Source organism: Thermobia domestica, chromosome 3 (genome assembly GCF_964235325.1).
Source record: "Thermobia domestica chromosome 3, izTheDome1.hap1.1, whole genome shotgun sequence".
NCBI lineage: Eukaryota > Metazoa > Arthropoda > Insecta > Zygentoma > Lepismatidae > Thermobia > Thermobia domestica.
The window spans coordinates 27,292,906-27,320,599 of record NC_137456.1 but is presented as its reverse complement, the minus strand read 5'-3'; the positions used below and the strand labels follow the sequence as shown (position 1 = coordinate 27,320,599).

At 37.7% G+C, this 27,694-nt stretch overlaps 1 protein-coding gene across 3 annotated transcripts in view; it reads right to left on the bottom strand.

Moving 5' to 3' along the window:
* The window catches only part of LOC145680250 (3-phosphoinositide-dependent protein kinase 1-like), a 209,431-nt gene that overhangs the window by 158,407 nt on the left and 23,330 nt on the right, over positions 1-27,694 (bottom strand). For 2 of the 3 annotated variants that reach the window (XM_081750591.1, XM_081750592.1), the window contains one exon: positions 26,704-26,824. The exons of the other annotated variant lie outside the window; for it this stretch is intronic. The gene's annotated coding sequence lies outside the window, so the exon portion shown is untranslated. The remainder of the gene's footprint in view (positions 1-26,703; positions 26,825-27,694) is intronic. 3 annotated transcript variants of the gene reach the window in all.

The window sequence follows — 27,694 nt, the reverse complement described above, 5'->3', positions numbered from 1 at the left end:
GTTAGTTAGTTAGTTAGTAGATTTAAAAACATGTAATCAGAGAGAGAGAGAGAGAGAGAGAGAGAGAGAGAGAAAGAGAGAAAACAAAAATAAAAGTGAGTAGAAAATAATCCAGGGAAATTGGTTATCTAAAATTCTAAATTTCCTATATTCTATTTAATAATAGCTATTTAGAGGGAAACCAGTACTCTTTAGATTTCCCACATTTTATACTTTATTTAATACAAGGAATTAGCTACTCCAAAACAGAGACTGTAAAATAATAGTAATAATAAGCTCCAATCATAAGAAAACATTGCCCCCGACAGAAACCGGTGTTGGCGATATCGCCGGCAATATCGGGGGCTTGGCCGACAGCATCTGGAAGCTACGGTTTGAGTACATTGAAGTCGATTTCACATTATCGGCATATACACCGATATAATCATCGCCGTGTGCAAATGCACTAAGTCATTATACAACTAGACACGCAGCAACGTAATTTCAGAAATGCACAGTAATAATGTCAGGTTACTTTTACGTTGAAATCAATATCAATATTAATTCTGAGGTCATTAGTACAACTTCATATAGTTAAAAAGTAACAAAAGATCTGAATACCAAGAGGGATTGCTAGATGTAACTTAATATTGTGATCAGCTCATCGGCTATCAACCATCGCTATTGGTTGCTTTCTAGTTTGAAGTTCAAAAGTTAAATGAAATGTCTAGTGTTACATCACACAATTATGCCCTACAAGTTTAAAGAGAAGCATGAGTGATGAAGGTGAATGATCATGGAAGACTTGATGGAATGAAAAACCCGAGAAAACTCACGGACACGATGTTGTCCACCACAAACTTATATGGTCTGGGATTAAACCAGAGACCTATCGCACCAAAGGTGGGTACTCTATTACTAAACCACCAAGGTACCCATCTCCTCCAAAGGGATGGATCAAGCACGTATGAAATTTCCATACCTTTAGAACAAATGGAAGATTCTGACTGACAAGAGATCTTCCACATGTAATGATAAGTTCATCAGGTTCTAAATCGCCTATGTTTCTGGCTCTCAAGTTCAATGTTCGTTACTTTTAATTCAATTTTGATTTGATTTGATTTTGAGTTTAGCATTCCTTTCAGCAGCGAGCCTATATGAGACGTGGACCTACTGATTAACGTGGAATCCGAACCAGATGAACTCCCGCCGAGAATCAAACCTGGGTCTCCCATGCCAAAGACCCGTACGCTAACTGCTTGGCTACAAAGGAGCTTTACTTTTAAATCGAAAATGAAACGAAATTAAATTTTTAGTTTCAAATCTCATACTATGGCCTTGAAGCTAAAGGAAATCGATTATTTATTACATTATGAGAGTTACTGGAATGAGATGCAGGGGTAAACGGGAAAACAGAGAGAAAATCCACACATAAGATGCTGTCCACCATAAAATCGAGTGGTCGGGAATCGAACCGGGAATCCTTCGCAGAAGAGACGAGTGCTCTACCAATGGGACACTGTGCCCCCATTTTTAAATCAAGCAGCTTTCAACTTGTTCTATGTTTCCTTGCTCCAGCAAAAAGTCAATGTCTCAATGTGAAATCAAATTTAGGAGGAGGAACATTAAAGACCTATAGTACTTAAGTAGTAGAGAATTAAAACCAGTATACAGTGGCGAATTTCGTTAAGTCACACTGGTAAAAATTAACCTTTCTCTCTTCAAACTAAGGGGAAAAAATTTATCTATTGTATCAGTTCTTGTATACAAGAATTAGAGTCACAGAAGTTTTCTTCCCTTAGTTTAGTTATATATATATATATATATATGTGTGTGTGTGTGTGTGTGTGTGTGTGAACTCCTTAAAAACTGTCATTATAATATTTCAGCTTAAACATTGCAATACTTAATACATTGAACGTACACAGAAAACGCAAAGGTCATAAATGGCATAATTAGTTTTTGAAATATGCAAAAAGGTAATTATATATATATATATTTAAAGTTCATCTTTTCACGCCCCAACGCAATGCTTAAAGAGCAAGTATACTCATTTTCAAACTTATAACCTTGTTTAAGTTATGAAATTCCAGAACAAAAGACAAAGCACTTGGCGGAACAGCGTTTTGTGGGCCTGAGCCGCTTCAACGCCATCTGTCAGCGACTGGCTGAACTACGTCCAGCCTGCGACGAACACATGGTCAGCGCATGTTTCTAACAAGCGTACCAGGAGCTTTCTAGACCGAGTGGTTGTCGCTTGACTCCCCGACTTGCCTCACGATGCTGGGTGGGCCGGCCGAGAATCGAACCCGGCACCACGTGGGCGAGAGTCCAACGCTCTAACCAGTAGACTACAGTGTCCCTAAATCCCAGCAACAATCTACGTTTATTTATTAAGAAGTTTAGTTTACTGAAATTTCTACTGTCCGTGTCCGTATTTGCGTGTCCGATCCGGGAGACAAAAAATTCTCAAGAATTACTTGATGGGTCAACATCTTCTTTGGCCAGGGTGTAGAGGATCAAAAATTAGGACTAGACTCGAGTTCGTTGATGGAGGTATTCAAACCGGAAGTGGTAGAAATCAACAATTTCCGGTTTTAATGTTCATCACTATAAAGCAAAAACGGTAATAAGTAGCAAGAAGCTATTTTCTGCAATCGATTAAGCAGCGTCCCAAGAATACACTTCATCTCTATTCTTTAACGAAACCGGAAATGGCAGAAATCAACCATTTCTGGTTTTCACTTTGATCGCTGTAGAGTAAAAAAACGATAGTTTGGAATCGTTTTAGGTTCTCACAGGTATTATTTTCTCTCTTAACCTTATATTCAAACTGACAGTGACAGAAATCAAACACTTCCGTTTCAACGTTGATCGCTGACTAGTAAAAACTATAACAGCGAGAAAAGTTTTCTGCTACCAACTGGGTGGCCCAAGAATATACTCCATACGCATTTCAATTTCTGTACCAAAACCGGAAGTGACACAAATTTCCTACTACTTTCGGTTTCAATGTTAATTGAGAAAATATCACGCCATGCAAACCAAACTCCTTGACGTGGTGTACATGTGACACTGCTACTTGTTTATTATTATTATCATTTTTTGAAACCTGTTATTTTCCATAAGATAAATAGTACTGAGTTTGTTGCACTACACATTTTTCATAATACAAACTTAAACTACTTTTCATTTTACTCAAGAGACATCAGATTTCTAATAAAATTTCTGGAGTACCATTAAAGACATACAATACTAAGTTGTTATTTTATCATTTTAATATATATTTTTTTAAAAATATTTCTCATATTACATTAACACGTTTGTTTTATTTCATTTAAGACTTGAACATACAGTTACAACAAATTTAAATGACATAGCTATTAGCTAAATACGAGGTTCAGCCCACTTTTTTTTTTTTTTTTTTTTTTTTTTTTTTTAAATATGGAGACCGCTTATATACCATTAACTTTCATATGTTGCGACATATAAAGTTTTCTTATAATACTAGAGAGAACTATACATGGGGAATCAGATTAACGAGCATTCATTAGACCGCAGCAACATTTCATATGATTAAAAATAACGATATTTCAGTTTCGGAAGGTAAGTTTCTAGTATTTTAAGCACTTACTTACTTTAGTACTGAAGTAATTTTGTTGAAAACTGTTTCCTTGTAGCCAAAAAATTAACACATGTGATTCAAGGTTTGATTTCCGGATGGGTAGATCACAGAATTTTTGGAGTTGGTCCATTAGTGTAGGAAACGGGAACGGCATGAATTAAAATGTATCGAACCTCGATCTACAAAGCTGCTAGAAAACTACAAATAACTAAAGTGAATGCATTTTGGTTACCAAACAGTCCTTCATCATCATCATAGGTATTCTGCCATTACTGGCAGATCACTTATTGCAACTGAGAAGCGTCCATGCTCCACGGTCTTCCGCTAACCTCTTCCTCTTTACGTACGATTTTTCTGTTTTGATATTGTACGTTAGTTGTAGCTTCCTTCGCGCCTCCCTCTTTTTCCTGCCACCATACCCTCTAGCACATCCTTCATGATACCCTTCCTTCTTAACCAATGTTCAATTTCTCTTCCTCTTCTTAATAATATCTAAAATTGTTCTTTCTTCTCCACCATTTCTAACGCTCTCTAATTCGTTTCCCGCTATACCCAGCTAATTCTCTCCATTCTTCTACATACCCACATTTCGAAATCTTCTAGTCGTTTTTAATTATTTTTGGATAGTGTCCCTGTTTCTGACTCATACAGTACAATACTCCACATGGAGTATTTTATGAGCCTTTTAGTGCCCCCCCCCCACAAAAAAAAAACAGCCGCTCACAGTGGCGGGCAATTGGCACTTCCCTGCATTTTCGAAAAGTGTTTCGTTTTTCAAAATGCATGTCATAATATAACATTATATTTATTACAGTATTTAATATATTTCTATGGATGCATTTTACAGAGAAAACACAAGCTAAATGGACATAAAATATGGAAAATAGAATGAATGAGGATTCCTTCCTCCTGGACCGAAGGAAACTTCTGGAAGCGCTGGATCTCCGCGCCCCCAGGAAGGAGGTTGAGTGATGGTGTGTGAGTGCCTAGAGCATTCTCGGTCTTTTGACTGGTAAGGAACTCCGGATGTTCTGGGAGTGTGTGTGTGATGCGATGGTGATAAAATGAGTGGGAATAAATATACACTAATATGTAATAGAAACAATCATATATAATAATATACGAAATTGTGACATGAAGACTCGGAAATAGAGCATCATCTCGAAGCCGCTTCGCGATCCGATCACGATAGCGTGCGACTTCCGGTCCGTGTGTACGCGGCGGCGGGACACAACTGACCAGGGCCCGCACTAAGTGCTCCGAGTGGGTCCTGGGCCTCATGTTGATACTCACGGTCCGTTTTTTTGATGTGCAGGATGAACCGAGATCAATGAATAATACAGCTACATTAACAAATACAGCCAAAATCATAATTTAATCATAATTAAAAAAAAAAAAAATCAGAGAACCAACTTTGTCAGCATGACACTTATGTGCATTACAGAAAAGTGATGTGTTTAGTGAAGTGATGTGTGTGCAGTGTTTAGTGAAGTAATGTGTACATAGTGATTATTAACCACACAGAGGAAACCATGACACAGGAGAGGAACACACACACAGGTGAAAATCAATTAGGTGAGAAACCAAGATTAGGAAGAGAACAGCATTAAGCAGACACCGAAATTATCTGACTGGAGATCAGAGCATAACAGGAAAATTTTTTCGTGCTATTTTAATGAACTCTAAAATCAATAAGACGAAAATAGAAATTGTATTATAGATTTTGGAAATATTAAAGAATTATGAACATAATATACATGACGATTTAGGTAGGAGCTAGATAGCAATCGAATTCTGTTAAATATTATGATAATAAAATTTGGTAGGAATTAGATAGTAATTGAATTCTTGTTAGTTAGCAATATTGTTGAGATAGTTCAAGTCCATTTTGTTTTCTTTTCGTTTTCTTTTTGTTTTTTAAAATGTTTTGTTTTGTTTGTTGTTCATTGTTGTTTGATGTTGAGTGTTGTGGTTCCGTCCTTCCCACCCTTTTCCTTGTTCCCTTTTTCCCTTCAATTATTGCAAATAAAGGATGATGAAAAAAGGCTAAAGAAAAATAAAATGCGATGATGATAGCCCGTTTCGGTTAAAGTCTTCAGATGCCGAAACTGAAGAGGCGGATCTGAGCATTTAAAAAAAAAAAAAAAAAAAAAAAAAAAAAAAAAAAAAATCTATGGATGCGCACGAGACAAGATTTGTGGCTGTCTCGTCTCGAAAATGTGCTGTAAAAGTGATGTCTCGACTCGAATTTCTCTATTGGAAGAGCCGTGTCTCGACTCGAATTTTGTCATGAAAAATCCTGTATCGACTCGTCTTGTGCGCATCCCTACATATTTCCTGTATTTTATGTAGTTATGTAATATGTGTCAATAATACCGTAATCGTTTTACATGAAGTATTGTGCGCCTCAAGTTATATATTCGCGACTTCACTTATATGTCGGTCTTTTGCTTCCTTTCGAATAGGCATTTCCGCCCAGAATTATTATTTTGGTGTTTTGAGGCACTCCCATTGGGTTCATGCCAGTTTGGCCTATCTCGTTTCGCCTACTGACTTAATTACAAATTTATCTCATTATCTCATCTTATCTTATCTGTGGGTGGAACGAGTATTGCCTACACTCAATCGACAAAGGGATGCGAGGCGTGTCCGTAAAGTAAATACCGGTCTGAAAAAAATTACACTAAATCAAGTTTATTCAAGCCAAATTTATTTTACATGAAAAAGATACCTTAAACTATTTTTCGATATATTTTCACCAATGTTCAAATACTTGTCATAGCGGGTGGGCAACTTGTCCAAACCTTCCTCAACGAAACATTCCGCCAGTGAAGTTGGTGTTTCGAACTTTTGCTTTGTAGGAGAACCTGTGTGCCGCTACTCCATTGAAAGTTGTTTCGATTCTGGGGTGTCATGGCGAACCCACGTTTCGTCACCAGTCACGATTGAGTTTACAAGTCCTCTCCTTCCTCGCTGTAATGGGTAAGGAATGTGAAGGCACTGCCAAGTCGTTTGGTTTTGAGGATGGGTCCAGCGATTGTTTTAAACACTTAAATTAGTGCTACTCAACTGGAGGTACGCGTACCCCTGGGAGATACACGAAGATGTTTCTGGGGGTACATAATCCTAAAATAAGCATATTCCCAATATTCACTGAATTATCATAGTTGGAGATTTTTTTTCTTCCCAGTGGTTTCTCTGCGTTAACATCAATAAAAATGAAGCACTTAAATTGCTTGAATCGAGAATCAGCTCTGATTCTCGCCTTCTCGAAGATTCGACCAAGAATCGAGTAGTTGCAGTCCCGAAAACAAGCTCAGTTTAGTTCTGAAGTTACTTTTAGTTTTTTTTTTTTTTTTAATTTTTAACATTGTCCTCAGTGTGGGAATTATCAGGGAAGATGAGGGGAAAATCCCCCTCAGTAGAACTGGATCTCACCCATTTCCTATGTTAACTTTTTCGGATATGTACTTTATCCCCCTGCAAGTAACCTTTTTATCGGGACACTGATTGTCCCTTCATTGGATCTGTTTGTTCCCCTTTTTAATCAACAGAACATGTGTATTAAGTTTAATAAGTTAATTTCAATTTAATTTTTAAACAGCTTCAGGGGTACACAATTGGATGGTGAACGTTATCTAGGGGTACTCGAGAAAAAAAAAAAGGTTGAATAGCACTGCTATAAACCATTATAGGACACAGTACGCTCCCGACAACTCAACCATACTGGTGTCAGTAGAGGAAAAATAAATCTGGCTTGTACAAAACTATTTTAGTATTTCTTTTTTCAAAACGGTAATTACTTTTCGGACATACCTCGCATTTAGTGCCGAAGGAAAAGTTCTTACAGATTCATAAAGAATATTCATTTCTCAACGTAAACAATAATCATGACGGGATTGGATGTGATTCTAGCCAATGGCGTGCCACTACAGTTTCAAAAGCACACCACTTGAGAAAAGTCTCTTAAAAATGACCCTCGCTCACTAGCAATTAATTTCTCGAAATGTTTAGTTTACTTTCCGGATAAAATTTTAGCTAGCAAAAACTTTCATTTTTTTTTTTTTTTTTTTTCAAAAGATTCATTAAAAACACTTTTCAACATAAACAAAACTATATATTGTTCGGCGTAAGCTCTAAACTGCGATAAACAAAGCCACGTGAAACTAAATCTCGCTGATTTGCTGTTGTTCTACCGACGCTTGTACTCCTCCGCAAAATAGTTCATGTGATTGCATTATTACTTTTACGATGAAGTTTCATATAAAACTGCTATATTATTATAAATGACAAAAATATAATACGGATTATCTAATAATACTGCAATCGAGTGTGGCTAATGAAACAATAGAAATAAACACTAAGCATGCGCAGTAATTATGGCGCCAACTCAACTATGGACGGGTGTTCTGCTTTTAAACTCTGAAAGATGACTGGCATGAATCTCGGTTCCGCGAGTGATGTGGTGAAACACCAACAAGGCAAACCTTTACTCACTAAGCAACAATTGTTTACGAGCGAAATTCAAATACTTTTTTTAAAAAATCTTTCGAGTTTCTTTTCTTTCTTTTCTGCTGCTGCTGTAAGTATCTGGACAACACGAAACAGTATTGTCAATATGCACGTGTATAATTTACTCCTCCCCGTGGGGAGTGGGAGTGATACATCACTAGCCAATCGTATTTGTGACAAGCGGAAGGATACAAATATTTTGTTTATCGGAGTTTAGAGCTTACGCTGAACAATGTATAGGAATAAGTACGGAAATCAATATTAACTAGACTTGAACTGTGAACTCAGAAGAAATTTTGTCTTTTCGTCATATGATTTTGATTACACGTCAATTTGTGTAATCACGTGTCAAATAGCGTGCAATTATCCATTTTGCAACAATTAATATAAAGAGTTTATATTATAGGATGTAGATGATACACAAATAAGATATAATTTGGGTTAATTAAATTTGACCTATGTGATTTAGCACAAATTGAAAAACTCATAACTATGAGCAAACGATTTGTAACAGGTTTGAGCACAACAATTACGGAACAATAGGATTGGGATCAGTCGAATATTGTTTATCACTACAAAAATATATTCATTCTAATACGAGAGGCTAAACAAAGAATGTATTTATTTATACAGTGGAACTAAAGACCTTTCTTTCTACATGCAGAGTAAATGAAAGACGATTTTTCGATCCTCTATATGTGTAGAGAAAGAGCCAGGCGATATTCTGATGTTTACTGTATTCTCATAAGACTTTAAATTAGCTGTTCAAAAATCACAAAATAATACTGCATTTTATATTATTATAACTACTCTTTTCACGTTATTTTTGAAAAGAATATCCAGGTCTTCAGTCAAGCACCGACTTCATCAAATGAGGCTGAGACACAGAACTGTATGGATGGTCAAGCAATATAAAAATACTATCTATCTACCGATGCTAAAAGCTATTCTCTTAAAATAAATAAATAAATCGGACAAAACCTTGCGTGCCTATCTGATTAGCAAATGTACCTTGTGACTGTGATGTTTCAAATTACTGAGTTCTATTTTTTGACATTTAACGAGTTCCCGATAGCTAAAATGGTAGTCATTATTATTTCTGAAGAAAACACATAAAGACGGCCACAGTTGATAAGATCTCCACGCATAAGAAGCAAACTGTTCGGAAAACAGACCAGTTTTGTAAATCATCCTCAAGTCTATTTACAGCCTAATTCAATGCTTTTCACAGTACAATGATTATACTTCGTTAGGTTCACGATCTCAAAAAAGGGAAAAAAAAATAGAAATCTACGCATGTTTCACCTTGTCCCTTTAGGAAGACTGATATCTGCACAAATTTTATTGCCCAGAGCAGCAATCTTCAGAAGTTTCCTTGAGCTGTTTAGTAAGTAGATGTTTAGCAATGGTTCTTCAGAAAGTTTTCCTATTTGCCAGATATTTCTAATCGCTCTTATAAAGGAGATTATTAAAACAAAAAGGCATAGATACTTTAGATTTCCGGAAATCTATTACAAAAGAACGTTAATATTTTGTACAAATTAATTTCAATTGTTGTTATTAATTTTTAAAATTGTACCTAAGTGTTTTGATTTCAACAGTAACATAACTAAGTTACTTGCTATTTTCCCCCCTAAAAAGTGAATTAAAAATAAATAAAACATAATGAGAGCACCTCCTTTATGTGAAAATAAAATTTTACCTATATATTTTGATAGGACATTGTAACTTTAAAAAAAAAAATTATAGATTACAGACTCAGGTGTCATTGCGTAGTCTTAATAATAACCAGCCTTTAGACTGCAGTGCTCTCTTTCCGTGGATATGGCCGCTAGTTGAAATCTTGTTGGGAATAAAATGCTTCGAAAACTTTCTACGTGTCATTAGAATGTGTTCAATCGGAGGAATATTATTTGACAAAAAATATACAAGTAATGAAGCCTCAATTTTACACAGTTCTTGTATATATTGAATCCTAAACCCTAATTCTCTACTAATAATTTCACTGAACTAACTAACTCTATGGTCTATGGAACGTGAAGTTTCAATGTCGCGTTCACGAAATCTTTCCACTGACTTCTATTCTTAGCCAATTGGATCCAGTTTCTACTTTGTATTTCTATTTTTGCGAGATCCATCTTAATATTGTTCTTCTATCTACGCCTAGGTCTTCCTAATGGTCATTTTCTGATTGGTCTTCCAGTTAAGACTTTGAAAGCGTTCCTACTTTCTTCCATACTGGCTACGTGACCTGCCCTCCTAGATTTGATGACACTAGCAATGTTTGGTAATTATATAGTTACTCATTATGAAGTTCCGGTATTCCGCATTCCCGTTCCTAGGGATGAGCACGAGTCGAGACGTCTCGAATCTCGAATTCGAGTCGGGACACACTTTGCAAAATTCGAGACGAGACGACACTGCTCGTAAAAAAACTCGACTTGACTCGAATGTCTCGAAAATATTTCTATAATTTTTAATCTTGTTTTCAAGAAAGTATGTATTCACTCAGAAACAGCCTTGAAACCAATTCCAGCATTTATTACTTTAGAAAGCTACAGAACACATAAAATTAATAGTTAATCTTTGAGATCAAGATTTAATTTTCAGCTCAATTCAGTTATTTAAAACTAATAATTAATGTCGTAATAATTTTATTATACTTCAAATATAATAATAATATTTCATTATCTAGTTTGAATAAAACTATTATCCGTAGTTTATATCTAGTTTGTATAAAACTATTGCGATAAAGAGAACTTCATAAATTCTCTGAATGAGCAATTTTCAGTCTATAGTAATTTAGCATAGTTATAATTATTGTTTTCGTTCCCATGAACGCAATAGGGCTACATAACTTCTGGATTATTCGCTTCCCCAACCATTTTGAGGCTTTAATGTGTTGCAGCATATCACGAGTTACGGATAATATATAATGTAATATTTGTTGTACATTACATATTATGATAAGAGAGAATTTTACAGAGTATTACAATAAATGGACTGTTTGGATGCCAAGAACTAGTACAGATAGGTACCTTTCACTTCTATAGATACGTATTTTTAAAAGGATTTTTTGTAAACACTAATATATATATATATATATATATAAACTACCTAAAGGTTGGCGCAGTGGCAGATCGTTGCATTGTCTGATGAATCCCGATACCTTCATCATCATGACGATGGGAGGGTGCGAATTCGCCGTGTTCCAAGGGAACAGCTCTTTGACACCTGTACTGCGGGACAGAAACTGGCTGGCGGCGGCTTAATTATGCTCTGAGAAACATTCACATGAGCATCCACATTCTAGTGGAGCTCGAGCAAGGTACCATGACGGCCGAAGCGTGTCGCACACTGCTTGCAGAATAGGTACACCCCTTCATGACGACCATGTTTTCCAACGGTAGTGTCATTTTTCGACAAGATAATACACCATGTCAAGGCTAGGAGTGTGATGGAGTGGTTCGAGGAACACAGGGGCAAGTTCCAAATGATGTGTTGGCCCCCAACTCGTCGGATCTGAACCTAATCTAACACATCTGGGATGTGATTGAACGTGACGTCAGTGTGCATGGCCCCCTCCCCGGAATTTACGGGAATTAGGTGACCTGTGCCTACCAACTCTCTCCAGCGACTTACCAGGGATCATTGCGTCCATGCCAAGACGCGTCGCCGTCGTTATCCGTGCCAAAGGTGGACATATTGACAATTAGGTAGGTACTCATAATGTTTTAGCTGATGTGTGCGTACCGGTATATTTTAACTCGAATATTTTGTCTCGACTCGAATTCGAGTCGAGTCGAGACAGGCTTAAATCTCGACTCGTGCGCATCCCTAACCTCTTGGGTCCGAATATTCGTCTCAGGCTCTTGTTCTCAAATATTTTCAGTCTACGTTCTTCCCTCAGAGTTAGCGACCATGTTTCGTAGCCATACAGAACGGTAGTCATGATTATGGTTTTGTACACTTTAAATTTCAAATTCCTCGAAGAATTCGCGACAACAAGAGATTTTGTACTGAATAATAACACGAAATCCTTGCTTTTAGTCGACATTTAATTTCTTCTTGAATATGGTTTTCGCCTATTAATATTGATCTTAATTTCGCTACAATTCCATAAATATTAGTTTCTCATATATTTGTTTGAACGGGAGAAAGGAACTGATCATCGTTAAGTAAATTAACTAGAATTCACCTTCGGGTAAAACTATGGTTTGAATCACACTTGATACTAGAGCGTCTTTCATAACCTCCATGCTTCACAGACATGTATAATAAAAGTCACTGGAATAAGAATCGAAAATTACAACCGGGGTTGCGGTGACTCGATGATAGAGAGCACACCTCTAGCGCCTGGGATCCCTGGGTCGATCTCAGCTCCCGCCGAATGGGCTTTGTGGTGAACAAAATCGTGTGGGGGATTTCTCAGGCTCTTCCACTTTACTTTTCCCACCATTATTATCCATACATATCATCACTGTCTCTTTTAGTCTTGGTGCATAATCGTGGTACGTTGAACTAAAGAAAAAATCACTTTAAAGAACACCTAGTTCCATTTACGTATTTCTGACAATGATTTTCTAGACCCCAAATGTTAGATCAAACAGTTTACCGGTTAGGACACACTTTCGGGTAGAGGTCTGCACGGGCTCGGGCCGATCCAGTCCGTGGACCAGACTTTACCTACAAAGCATATATCACTTCCGGGCTCGGGCCGTAATTTTTAAAATAAACAACCATATTTCTCGGGCTTAACTTTGTAAATATACTGTACAATGATATTTATTGGATCGTTCTTTCTGGAGAACTTTTAAAGCACAACTGCAAAAGCAAACCTTCAATTGCTGTAAATAAAAATACAATTTTACGTAAATTATAAAGTTTCTGTAATTCGGGCTTATTTTGGGCTCATTTGATTATCACACGAACTCAGGCCGGGCTCGGGCCTAAATGCTAAAATATATTTCGGACTCGGGTCGGGCGTCACGTTATAAATTTACGGGCCGGGCAGACCTCTACTTTCGGGGGACCCCATATACACATCTTGTCCTGAAAGTTATGCAACCTGCAAAGGAAAATGATGTGGTGGGTTGTATATGTATCAGGCATTTTCTCAATACTACAAAGTATGAATGAATACACCTGTATAATCCGTGCAAAGGCACATATTATTAAGTGTAGGTAGCGTGAAAAGTGGCTCACTAAATTCAAAGAATATTCTTGATGTCGACATAAAATTGCATACATGATACGCTTAAGATTAACAATTAATGGCGCCCGATGGAAAGAAATGGGAGAAATAATAAATTCACTCTGCAGGATTAGATTCTTTAGAGAATTAGGAATTCTTAAACTGAATGCGTATTTGAACTGCAATAATTAAAGATATACCACATTGACTTGATCCTTAGTCTTCCGTTGCAAGCGCTACTATCGGCTGAAGAAATTCCACTCGCTTTCTCTCGCTTAGCAACAGCTGAACCCTTATTGGCTCAACGCGTGGGTGTGTGAGGGTGTGAGCTTTAGTTCGCATTTTTGCCATGGCTCAAGACATTTTGGCAGCACAATAGTTACTTTCTATTTGCTAAAGGACTGGATTACACAGAAATTTGGCGTTTCACGGAGGCACAACTAAATATGGAGGCACTTCTAAATTTAATAAATTTCTACTTAGTAATTTTGAACTTACATTTTAACAAGGGAATAGAAGTCGACCAGTGCTTATATGTACTATCTCACCATACGTCTAATAGAACTTAGGGAAAACCCTGGAAAATATCTGCCAGAAATAGCCGGTTGCGAAGCATGAATCTGGCATCTCCTGATAGCAGAACACGAAAGCAAAGGTTAGTCTACGCTTACTCTGTTGAACTTCAACGGCTCTCAAAAGACAAAAAACGGAACGCAAAGATCTACCCTTTGACTTTGACCTCCTTTAACTGACTTTTAGATTAATTAAAAAATACAGAAATGACAAACTGAAAGTAGCATTATGTAGCGTGGTGATCATTTATAAAATAATTAATTAAAATAAATACGCAGTTCATTACTGGAAATGAAGAAGTAAAATTCAGTTCTTTATGACTGTTTTATAGTTTACTGGAAATGGGAAAAATAAACTCTCTTCTTTATGACTTTATCTAGTTTACTTAGAATAAGATAAACTCTGTTCCTTATAAATGGTTATCTAGTTTGAGAATAGGAGAAGTAAGTTGTTCATTATGTTTGTTTCTCTAGTTTATTGAGAATGGGAGGAGTAAACTATTCCGTATGACTGTTTCTTTAGTTTACTGAGAAAGGTGGAAGTAAACTCTATTTCTTATGACTGTTTCTCTAGTTTACTAAGAAAAGAAGGAGCAAGCAGTTTCATACGGATGTTTACCTAGTTTACTGAGAATGGGAGAAGCAAACTGTTCCGTACGACTTCACCTAGTTTACTGAGAACGAAAACAACATATTATGTTTCCTTACTATATATCTAATTACTGGACCATAATGAAATTAGTGGGCCTATGAAATATAATGTTGTGAAGGATTCTGGATCCAGAGTTACTGTCTATCAAAGCTGAGATTTGGAAAACGCAACTCTGATGGACAATAACTCGGAAACCAAACTTGTGTACACTACATTTTATATTCGCATTAATTTCAAGTTGCACCACCACGCCAATTGTGGTAGTTCCATCCAGTAGCATTTAGTGACATTTCTTAATTTCATTCAGTAACGTACGTCCAAATCCAATTTAATTACCAATAACTTGGAAACCAAAGGCGCGCAGGTGTGCACACCATATTTTATACTAAGCTTGCTTGTGTATTAGGTTTGTAAATGCCTATCACCACACCAAGTTTGGTAACATCGGATGGGTTTAATCAATCTCATTTTAGTGAAATTTATTGACTTCACTTAGTCCAAACCCAATTTCCACGCCCAATAACTCGAGAACTACACGTATACACACCACAATATTTGACATGTGTATTAATTTCAGCAAATTACAACAATGTCAATTTAGTCCCACATCGGATGAGTTTCATCGACTGTGAACGATATATACTAGCCTTGTATTTTTTTTCTTGTTTTAAAAAGAAAATCAAATGAAGGACGACAGGAATTCAACTGAGGACCGTCCTTTTTAAAAACCTCTCTGCAAATGTAGGCGTCCTGGAAGCTTTCCCTTGAGTTCTGGGAAGAAGGCAAAGTCACACGGAGCTAAATTTGGAGAACACAACGGGTGTGGTAGAATACTGACTTCACTTTCCTGTACACACTCGGAAATTTTCGCTGCTGTCTGTGCGCCGAACATTGTCATGACGATGAAGAAAGCGGGACAGTGGAGACTTTTGGATGGCCAGATCTCCAAAATTCAAAGACACTCGGAAGGTAATACGTAACGTACTACTGTACTGTTACTGTACGTTGATCAACTGAACTGCATAGTTGCTACGTGACCAGTTTGGGGGAAAAGATGCAATCATAACTTTATCACACTTCGTGTTCATTTAACTTTCGAAGGTGGAGTTTAATTTTGAGAATACTATACTGTTAATTGCTATTGTGTTTCAGGACCATAGTTGTAAATTCATATTTTGTCACTTGCGACAATATAACTAACATATTTACTTTGCCCCTCCGAAAATCTTATAAGCATACAGCGGTACCACTCAACGCGGTCATCTTTTTCCTCAGGTATAAGCACATGTGGGACCCTGCGACTGCAACGCTTGCAAAGACCGAGATAATCCTTTATTATGGACTAGGTTACAGTTGATCCAATTTTTAAGGTTGACTGAACTTCCTCGTATATGATACGGCAATCCTCTTTCACAAGATTTCTTACTGCTGCGACATTTTCATCCGTAACTGCAGTGCTAGAGTGCCCGGAGTGAGATTCATCTGTCAGGCTTTGTCTGGCGCGTTAAAATCCTGCTAATCAATTAAAATCGGTTGCGAATTAAGGAGCCGAGCGCCCGAAACACTAATCTACACGATCAAGGCACTGCTCTTGTGTTAAACCGTACTTAAAATCGTAAACTCACGTTCTTGAGATCCTTTGTTGCCAATTGACTGGTTCACACTAACCTACACTTCCAGCCATCTAATTTTCAAAACAAACAAACCTGTAGCCTTCCTATTACACCTTTTACCAGTAGAAGGTATATGATTTTAAACTATGATGACTAACCGGTTTTCGGCTGTGAACGGATCCGGTTCTAGAAGATCCGGTTCTGGGACCGGTTTTTCAGACCCAGGTCTGGAACCAGTTTTTTTGGATCCATGTCTGGAACCGGTTCTGAAAACCGGACCTCCAAGAGCCGGTTCCGCGGAACCGAAACTTTGTGACCATCCCTACGCTAAACCCGAGCTGCTGGCAGGATGTGAACAGTGTGTTAGATTAAATTGTGGAAGCGAGACGCTGGCACCCAGGCGGCGGCCGCTTATCTCATTTGGCTAAAACAGGCAAGCTGGCAAACTCATTTGGCTAACACCCAATGGTGGACCAAAAAAATTTTTTTTTCTAGAGGGCATAAGCGGATCTGGGCGGGGAGGGCACAAGCAAGTGGTCTTCTCTGCAGTGTTTTGAAGGTGAACTTTGTGCCTCCTTTACGGGTCTTTGGGGCTTTCGGATCCAGGTCTGGAACAGGTTCTGGAACCAGGACTGGATCTCCAAGAGCCGGTTCCTTGCGGAACAGGAACTTTGTGGTCATCGCTGTTTTAAACGTGATAACGTTTCAGTAAGGCAACGCTATTTGTATTTTAGTATCTAAGAACTTTTGGAATATCCCTCGCATATATAATTAGGAGGAACAAACTATTTTTCGAGGAGACTCTAAAAAGTAAAGCAAGAGTGATTCTTAAGCCTCTCACTAAAGATATTCGTATTATAATGTATGAGGTTGTGCGAATGAAATGCTCGCCCCAGGTGAGTCATTCCCAAAGGAAAAAAAAAAAAAAACTATTCAATACTTGGTTAATCAAAATAGTTGCTGTCTCCAACCACACACTCATCACTCAAACATTAGGGAATGTCTTTCATCCCAAGAAGTGATCGAGGTACTGAAAGAGGTGGCAGTCTCAGAGACAGACCTAGGAAGAATACAGTGGGTGAGGAAGGATTTCCTATTGTAACTAATGAAGCGTCTGCGATCTGCATCATCCTTTGATGCGACATGTGGACAAACTATAGAACAAACATGAAGACACAATGTCTGTTGACTATTGATGGTTGGTTTCGGACAAGTTTGGACTGCAAGATTACAACGACGCTTTTGCATCGACGGAAAAAGACATGATGGATAACATCAATCTTAATAGTAACACCTTCTACGGGTAGAGGAGCGTATGAGACACTGGACATTGATCACAACCCAACTACTGTTCTGACTATTTACGATTACCGTAGGAGATTCGTATTTCATCAGAAGTGACATTCCAAGGCATGAAAAACTTTTTCTTACCAATTGCATGAAGTTACTGAACGACAGTGGTATCCATGGTTTTCCCGAGAAGTTCATCCGAAACATGACGTTGGCAGAGATGGAGTGGGTCAATGGGTCGTGGGTCAACAGGACGTGACCTACTGCACCCCCCGTAAACCCACTCTGACCCCCGACCTACTCTGCTCAGTGCACTATAGACAGCATCTTCTGAGCATTGGTGAATTTGTCTACGTTTTACTTCCAAGGCTTCCATTTTTCTTCCTCTTTCATTTGTTTCTATTTACTTACCTGAGTATATCTAAGTGAAAAAAAAAAAAAAAAAGATTTCATGCACTTCTGGATATTGATATTTCTAATTGTAATAAAAGCTATGGGACATGGAACTTACTACTTGGCTTTCGAGATACTGATTTTTTTTCTTTCCTTTATATTCGCCTACTTTACCTTATTTTGAGAGTTTCAAATTTCATCCTATTTCCCACTAAAAAGTACAGCTCACAGATGACGAGAAGAACCCTAAAACAGGGGTAACGGGGAAAGGTCAACGACACGGTCAAGTCCATTTTCGGTTTTTGAGATGTGGTCTATACTTAGATGTCGTCTGCTACTCCGGGTAGTTATCTGTGTGCTATTCCGTGGTGTCATTTGAAACCCCCGTGCGAAAACTGGACGAACCCATACCTACGCCACACTACTTCTGCTAGGGTTCTTCTCGTCATCTGTGAGCTGTATCTATAATTCAACAAGGAAATAATTGTATATGATACTTAAATTGAAATTCAATGTAATATGACCGTGACAAAAACACTACCATTTTATGTCGTAAATGGTCAGGTCCATCGGAATTGTACGGTAATAGAGTAGTGCTTGAACGATTGACCGTAGAAATTGCAACTCCGATTAGTGATAATTTCACAACCTTGCTTTATTACACCTGTAAACTCTTTAGTCAGTGGAGAGGAGGGCGTGGAGCACGGATCAGAATTGATGACGATGGGTTTTGACGGGTACTGGGTCATGGGTCAAGTTTTCATTGATCCACGCCATCTCTGGATGTTGGTCGGTGTCCACAGGGCTCATTTTAGCAATGCTCTATCGTCGGAACGAAACTTCACAAACCAACGGCGAATAGTTTGTTTGCTATTCCTGACCGAAATGCGTTGTTATTTCATTATTATTATTATTCTCGGTTTACTGTGGAGAATATCTCAGTTTGAAGTCGGAAAGAAACCTCAAGCACAATTGTGTGTTCTCCATTGTGTACTTTCATATGACCCTCTTCAACATTTCATTGCCTTCTGTCTGTTTGGATACCCCAGCCAATTTGCTGAACGTGTATTGAGTTTACGATCTTAGACACGTGGCCTTGGTCCATTCCTGTGTTGTCTTGCTGTGGCGTTTCCCACCAGACGTCACAGCGAACATTTCATTCGTACTAACCTAATAGACACCATTTACATGTGCAAAGTGTGATCAGCAAGTACGGTGAACGTAGATGCACAGTGCCATTTCTATCGATGTATCCACTTCAACTAATAAGCCCGATAGCCTAAATCTTCGGTATAACCAGTACTGAGTTTGAATAAGTTATGACTTGTTAGTTGGCTTCCCGAGACAAAAGAGTCAGGACGTGTTAAAAGTGTTTCTCGTGCGCCAACATTAAGTTTTGTTCTAAGCTGCAAACCAGTGCCAATGAGGCTCACGAAATGTCAACATCAGGGTATAGCGATGAAGCGGTGAAATTGAAGACTGTTTACAAGTGATATGAGCGATTCAAAAGTGGCAAGGAGTCGGTTCAAAACGAGCAACGATCGAGACGTCCTTCGACGTCAAAACCAGATGAAAATGTGTAAAAAGTGGCACAAATTATTTGTTTAAACAGGCGAATGACTATTCGAGAGCTTTTCGAAGAACTAAACATCTTGTATGGCTCCATGAAAAGCCGATTAAAAGTCTTTTAAACGCCGATTAAATGAGCAAATTGCTTCCGTCATCACAAAAACGCGCCAAGCCATATCTTGCTTTTGACCCGCAAGTTTTTGGCCGGAAAAAGTGTTCTGTCTGTTCGCATTCACCTTACTCGTCAGATTTAGCATCATGAGACTTCTGGCTCTTCCCAAAAATTAAAACTGGGCTTAAAGGAAAACGATTTGACAGCATTCCTGTCACTGAGAGGGCCACGACAGAAAAGCTGAACGCCCTTCCAAAAGACGCCTTTCAGAAAAACTTCCTGTCATGAATTCAACGTTGGGACAAGTACATTGCTAGCCGAGGACAGTAGTTTGAAGGAGATTAAATCTAATTCCATGTAAGCCTATTCATTTGTTTCTAATAAAATTATTCACCGTATTTTTTGATCACACCTCGTAAAGACACAAGAAAACACATTTAGCTTTTTTTTTTTTTTTTTTTTACACAAAGTTTTCAATTTTTTTCTCAAGTTTTAGAAAAGAAAACGCATTATTTTTAGTTGTCTAAAAACAAGAAGTCTAAGTTGCAATTGTTAAGTGCAGGCGTCGTTGAGTTGATTTTTGAATTTAACGTCCCTTTCAGCAGCGAGGCTATGTGTTAAGTCAGGGATGCAAATAAGCAACAAAATTTTACTAGCCCAAAGAAAAAGCTACTAGCTCACATCCCAGTCTAGTGATATTAAACACTCGCCCCGGGCGAGTGTATTTGCATCCTTGTGTTAAGTACTGGAGACTCCTACATTCAACTGTAGGGGCACGTCTCATACTGACTCGGTTAGCGATGCTCAATTACAAACAAACCTTTATGCGGGTAGTTCCGAGTTCAACTCTCAATAAAAGTCCAGTTATGACTAATCTTGGAATGTTAAAAAAAATAAATAAATAAAAACATAGGCTACACTTTAAAACAACGAAGTCATCATAACACGTGCACAAGTGGAGTTCACTGCCTCTTTGAAGTTTAAGGAACGAATTAATGATGATGTATGTTTTGACTACCTACTCCAACGTTATGGCACTTAGCCTATCTTTCTGTTTGTTTACCCGTGAACGACGATGATCTTTTCCTGTCGGTGGCTGGAAACACTGAGGCCATTCTCGTGGCTTTGTCTGAGTGGTTTCAATGCCATCTGTCAGGCGAACCAACCTCCAGCTTTAGCAGACGCCCTGGGGAACCACCCCTCACAAGACACAAACGCACTATCAAAGGAAACAGACTAGCCGACAGCGTGTCTACATACCCAACAGCTTACACCATTTTGAAGAAAATAAAGGAAAAAAAAGAAAAGAAAAAAAAACGAAGGAAAGCTTAGAGGATCTTGAAAGAATTTTTATAACGAATGGTTCGATAAAAATTTTCCACGTGGTAGAGATGAGAGCGAGGGGGAAGGGAGTATGCATGGTATCAGAAGTGTATGTGTATAGGTGTGTGTGAAATATGGGCGACGGATCAACTCCGCAGACTGAAGGGCTACGACCCCAAGCTACCAGACGAAAAACCCTTTTTTCTTTGTCTGGAAGCTGGAATCTAAATTGGAATGGTAACAACATATAACTTTTTGTAGCCTATTCTTTTTATTCTTGATTAAAAAATCTTATTTATTTCAGATTCATTTCTTGCAATGTTTACCATGTACATACAATAATAAATTTCCACAGTAGCCCTACACCACTAAAAGATTTTCAAAATGTTTTGAAGTCAAACTTCGTCTATTATCTGTTAAAGTAAGCCCCGGCATTAAAGTTTCAACATAACTCAAGCGATTCTGGTTCCTTGGTTGGATACTAGTTTAGCGCCCCTTTTAGGAACGAGACTATATGAGACGTGGACCTATGGGATCTGAATCACATGAGGTCTCCCCGGGAATCAAATCTGGGTCTCCCGTACCAAAGGCGCATACTTTAACCATATAGCTGCCAGAGAGCTTGTAACGCCCCTTTCTGAAGTTATTACGTGTTTCATTGAATTCTCGCTATTGACTAACAGAAGTCAGCAGTTGTGCTATTTCAACACAGCGGAATTAGAATGTGATTTTAGATTGGAGTGAAAACAGCATCATTACAGTGAAGCCTCGATTATCCGCGGAACTGGGGGACAAGGACCCAGAAAAAGACTAAAAATGAGGTGGAAACACACACACATACACAAATACAGTATTTCAGCATTAATATTATGTTTTATTGTTTGTATTGCTCGGGTTGTCAAGGTCAGTGATCAGAGAATATGAAAGCCCCCATGACAAAGCCAAAAGAGTAAGTGCCTGTCACTCATCCATTCATGCACTATAAACCTGTCAGTAATTTTCAACCTTCGCACTGTAGGGCCTATTGTATTTTTTGGTTGTCGGCTTGGATTTTTTTTGGGGGGGGGGGGGAGTCTTCAGTGGTATTGGCGCACTCAGCAGTGCAGTGAACAATGAATGTAATTTACTACCACGCAAATAACTCCTGCAAATTCCCGTTTTTCATATCTTTCAACAACTGGCTTCTGCTTATCAGAATTATACTTCGAAACGTGCACCATTGTTGGAAAACATTGACTTTTTTTTAATGCAATTTATTTTTATGTTTAAGAACATATAGTACTTATTTACGTGCCGAGAGTCAGTTAGCAGAGACTACTTATGAAAAATAATTGAGCATGATTGCAGCAAGATCAATTTTTTTTTTTCGCGGTACGCGGATAATCGGGCTTTACTGTATTTTTCTTTAAAATGTCGAGTTTTGTTTAAAAGAAACTTTGAGGGGTTACTTTCGCTTTTATCATAAAAACTCTACTGCTGAAAGTCATAGTTTGCTAGTGAAGGCGTATGGAATGCATGCTCTCTAACTGAAAGTTTGCACAGAGTGGTTTAGACCAGTGATTCTCAACCTTTTGGAGCCTAACGCCCGCTTTGTGTGAATGTGATTGACGTCTTCGGCAACCCTCCCGATCCACCATCTCAATCCAATTCACCCATGCACAAAGCTGAAAGTAAAACTTGGGCGATGCACTCTAAAGCTGGGTTGTCACTTTACAAGAATCTTGTAACTGTCATAAAAAGACAATCTTGCAACCCTACTAGTAAACATAGTCTTGAAAGGGACATACAACATATTTTCATCTTGCAAGGAGTCAAACCATGTGCAACTTTCTGGGTCGTCTTGCTTGCTACCTGCTATCGCCCTCCCGCTGACAAAAAAAAGTTTCATCGCTTCCGAAACAACGGATTCTTTTGGACGGGGAGGGGAAGCGCCAAAATAATCAGGAGGTTCACTATTCGTCCACTAGAGTGCAGTGTTACATGGGTAGAGGTATCCTTCTTACTTTCAGAAAGTTGTAAAGTGTAAACACTAAATAGAAAAGAAGGGCTGCAATATTTTTTAATAACAGTTACAAGATTCTTGCAGCATGGCAAACTAGCTTAAAAGCCTCTACTAAATTTTAGAAAATTTGTAAAATGCATAACGACTTTCATTCAATAATAAGCAAAAAGTCTAACAGATCATGAAATCTCAAACGCTCCCTGAATAATTTATCGCCCCTTTTTGTTCTAGCGTCCCCTTCTCAAACGACAACGCCCACAATGAGAGCCACTGGTTTAGATGATTGAAAGACAATGATTTCGACGTGAATGATAAACATCCTGGTTAGCTGAAAAGGTTTGAAGATGGATGTAGAGGCATTATTGAAAGAAGATTAATCTCAAAGACACTTAAAAAGTTGTCTGAAACCCTAAAAGTCGATGCGTCAGCTGCTACCAAATGTTTAAAAGCAATGGGAATGGTTCAGAAATGAAGAAACTGGGTACTACATGAATTGACTGAAAGAGATGTTACGAAACGTTGAACCATTTGTGTATTGCTGCTTCAAAGACAAAAAATGGAAGTAGCTTTTGCACTGAATTGTGACTGTCTCGGGTTCAAACCCTGCTCCCGCCAAGTGAACTTTGTGGTGGACAAACACCGTGTGCGTGGGTTTTCTCGGGGTTCTCCCGTTTCCTCCCACTTTCTTCATTCCACCATTTCATTCATCTCTCATCATCACCGTCTCCTTTAGCCTAACCGGCATAAGCGTGGGACGTAAAACTCAAAAATTTCATTTCATTTTGAATTGTGACTGTCGATGAAAAGTGCATTCGTTACGACAATCCTAAGTGCATGAAATCATGGGTGCGACCCGACGAACTACCAACTCCATCAACGTGTCAGCAGGATATTCACTGAAAGAAGGTCATGCTATGCATTTGGTAGGATCAAGCCGGTGTAGTCTATTGTGAGCTCCTGCGTCCGAGTCAAACGATTAATGCTGAACGCTATCGAACACAATTATTCAATTTGAATGACACTCAAAGAGCAGCTCCCGCAATACTGGTATGCCAGAAAATATGACAAAATTATTGTTCTCCACGACAATGTCAAACTACATATTGCAAATTCAGTGAAGGAAAATTTGGAGCCACTTCCATGAAATGACTTACCACATCAGCCCTATTAACCAGACGTCACTCCTTCAGATTACATTTGTGAAAAGCAACATCCCCCTCGAACCTTCCTCCCCATTTTACTTCCCTCATTCATTTCGTTTTTTATGGTGATTCTTATCCGTTGCTTTATATACAAATCCTTCACGAAATTTTAAAATCTTTCAACCATCCCAACTCCACCGTCTTTAGTATCTTCAGCAATATTTCTCAGTTCATCCGGTCAAGAGATTTCTCTAAATAGAAAATCACGACATAATTTCCTTTTAAAACGTTTCACCGATTACCTGTAATAAGCTAATAGCACAGGTGGCGAATTTAATTTTTATTTTGTTTGACTTCAAACTGCGAAGACAAATGGCGAGGAAGCTCTCTGATCTGGCTCTGGATTCATATCTGGAATCTCATCCTTACTCACCTAAATCCCAACTTTCCTCTTTGATATTCTCTATTTAAAGTTTTCGTGTCTATATTTCGTAAATAAATATTTCAACGAAGTCATTACGCATGTGTTTCTCTTGTGATTCGCACAACCCTTCAATTCATTAAGTAGTTCTAGTACTTATTTTTAGGTCCTAAAACAGTGTCTTCATTATTCGATTAAAAAAGAACCAATAAAGCTTTTTATTTCGGTTTTTGTTTTGTTTTTTTCAATTCTACAGACATTGTAGAACACGTTACGTATGGTTTTACGCCTTTCTGCATCGAGACATAGGATGTAATGACGTCATAAGTTTAAAAAGTATTTTTTTGTTAGGCCTATATTTATAATTTTTTGACGTGCTTACTTTTGTACTTAGAAGATTGAAATTTCGCACATACATTCAGTCCACCGAGTAGTTTTATCAGATTTTTTTTTTTTTAGATCTCTGTGTTAACACAGTGGGTCAAGAGGAGCAAAAAGATTTTTAAAAAATGATTTTTTAAACTAAAAAATCCCTTTCTTCGCGATTTTCCTGCCTCAGATACATGATGGAGATATGTGAATGGTACCGTTTCAAAGGATGTTCTATTCTGAAGAGAATGAGGTACGAACCATGATTCTAAGAAAAATAGCAGGGTGTCTACTGGGATACCAGAAAGTAAATTCATGACTTTTTCATGACTTTTCATGACCTTTTTGTTCAAATTTTCATGACCATGGCGATAAAAATTTACCATTAGCAATAATAAAACCCTACCATCAGTGGTGCATCCGAACTATGCGGGTTGCTAGTCTTAAATATCACTTATTGTGAATCTTAAAGAAAGAATCTAAAATTCTGCCGCCTTGTGGTCGAGCACGGAATAGCACTTACCTAAATACGGGCCTGCTCTTACCAGTGAATCACTCTATACTGTATTTGAAGTTTTAATTCTGAGTATAATTATCCATCTAGCAGAAATTTGAAATTAAGCACTCAGAGAACTGCCCAAAGACAAAACAAATTATAAAAGAAATTCGTTTTAAAAATATAGATCATCAAATTTAAAATCTGCAAACTCAAACGAATAATATTATTTGCATAAGTCTAAAGGCCCAAAAATACACAATTTACATTTCTTAGAAGTAAAGAAATAGCAGATCAGAAAGTTGGACAGTAAAAAGTTGTTACTATATTACAGAGACTAGAAGATGAAATGGGGAGCAGCTAGGAAGACAGTAAAGTACCAGTTAGCCAGCACTAACTGGTGGGGGAAATTCTCACAATTACTGACCTGATACAATTGTTTCAGTACATGCAGTATGAGGTATAAAAGTATGAAGTATAAAAATATATTCTGAGATTTCAGATTTTCATGACCAGTTGGGTAAATAAAGGACTTTTTCATGACTTTCATGACCACTAAGCAAAATATATGACTTTTTCATGACTTTCATGACTTTCATGACCAGTAGACACCCTGAATAGGGATGTCTTAGGGAACGTTAACCTGAGATCCTGAAAAAAAAAATGTTTGGGTTAGGTCTATTTTATTATTTTATGGCGGACTTACTTTTGCACCTAGAAGATTGAAATTTTGCACAAACATTCAGTCTATACAGTAGTATTTGTCAATTTGTTTTTTTTTTTTTTTTTTTTTTTTTTGCTTTTTTTTCAAATCTCGACGTTAGCACAGGAGTCCAGAGGAAAGCGGTATATAATAAAAAAAGATAACCAAAAAATCCTTTTTACGTTATTTGCTCGCCTAAGATACACCATTGAGACATTTGAATGGTACAGTTTGAAAGGGCGTTCTAGTCTGAAGAGAATGAGGTACAAAACATGATCTTAGGATAAATACGGATGACTCAGGAAACTTTTTATCTGAGATCAGGGTCTTTTGCGGTAATCTGGGGCACTATGGTGATCATTTGTAAATATTTTTCGCCCTTACTATTCAAGATACAAACTTGAAATTTTGCACACACCTTTAGAACACCCTTAGTATTTTTCAGATCTCTGTGTTAACACAGGAGAAGGGGTCCAGAGGAGCTCAAAATTTGAAAAAATAGATTTTCAGAGAAAAATCCCAATTTCCCACAAAATTTCCCGCACCAGAAACATGATAGGGAAATGTGAATGGTACCGCTTGAAAGGTTGCTCTATTGTGAAAAGAACAAGGTGAACCATGATCCTACGATAAATAGGGATGATTCTGTAGCCGCTTGACTGACAGTCTATAATTTACCTTTAAAAAGCCGGATTTTTAAAAAGGGGTTAAAGCAAAATGCAGTTGCCTCTATTACCTGTTGTGCGTGTGGTCCCTAGTTCGATAGCCGCTGGAAGTAAATGAACCAGATACAAATCCAAACAGTAGTTGGGATCCTGATCAGTGGGTCCTCCTTGCTACTCCATATAAACTTAGTACTGAAAAGAAAAAAGATAAACTCTAACTAATCAAGCCGTGCCTCGTTAATGATGTGTCAACGTAATTGTTGATATGGAATAGCTCTCATGCTTTAATCCATATAGTCCAGTAAAATTATCTCGAAATTGGGTTAAGGGTGGAAATTTGGAATAACAAGCTAAAATATTTAGCACAAATTTTATTATATCTATATATGCACATACTAAAAGTTAAAAGAAATCCCATTTGAGGAAACGGAGATACGTCGTCATCAACATAGCTGCCAACCAAACTCGTCTCTCAAATTTCAAACCATTATAACTATAGATCATTTTAAGATAAGAACTTTGGTTTTGCGCCATTTATGAGAGGACATATTGGAAAATGTTATAGGCTAAAGAGTTTTTATTTGTTGCCGCCATTTTTAAATATGGCGTCATGAAGTGAAAAAATGGAATGCTCTCAATTCTGTTTTTGATGTGTATCTCCGTAACCGCTACCGTAATTCTAAAACCCGACCTGAAACAATCATTATTGGTTACTTCAAGAGGTTTCCAATGAGGTATGTATCATTGATGTATCTTTAAAACTAACGTAGCTAATAGCTTTTATATAATGGAAAGTGTAATGCATGATTTTCCTTGACACTAGTAACACTGATAGCACCGGATTTAATAATTTAAAATATTTCAAGAAAACTGCAGTAACATTCTGAATAGATTCTGTATCTTTAGTTATTATATTTTCTGGTCACAGTTTGGAATATATTACTTTGAACAGAATAATGAAAGCTTCCACCTTCCAGTACCTACATATAATTTAACATGCTCGCATGAATAAAGAAATTATATTACACTGACTGGGGAGAAATGAAGCTATATCAATCTAGG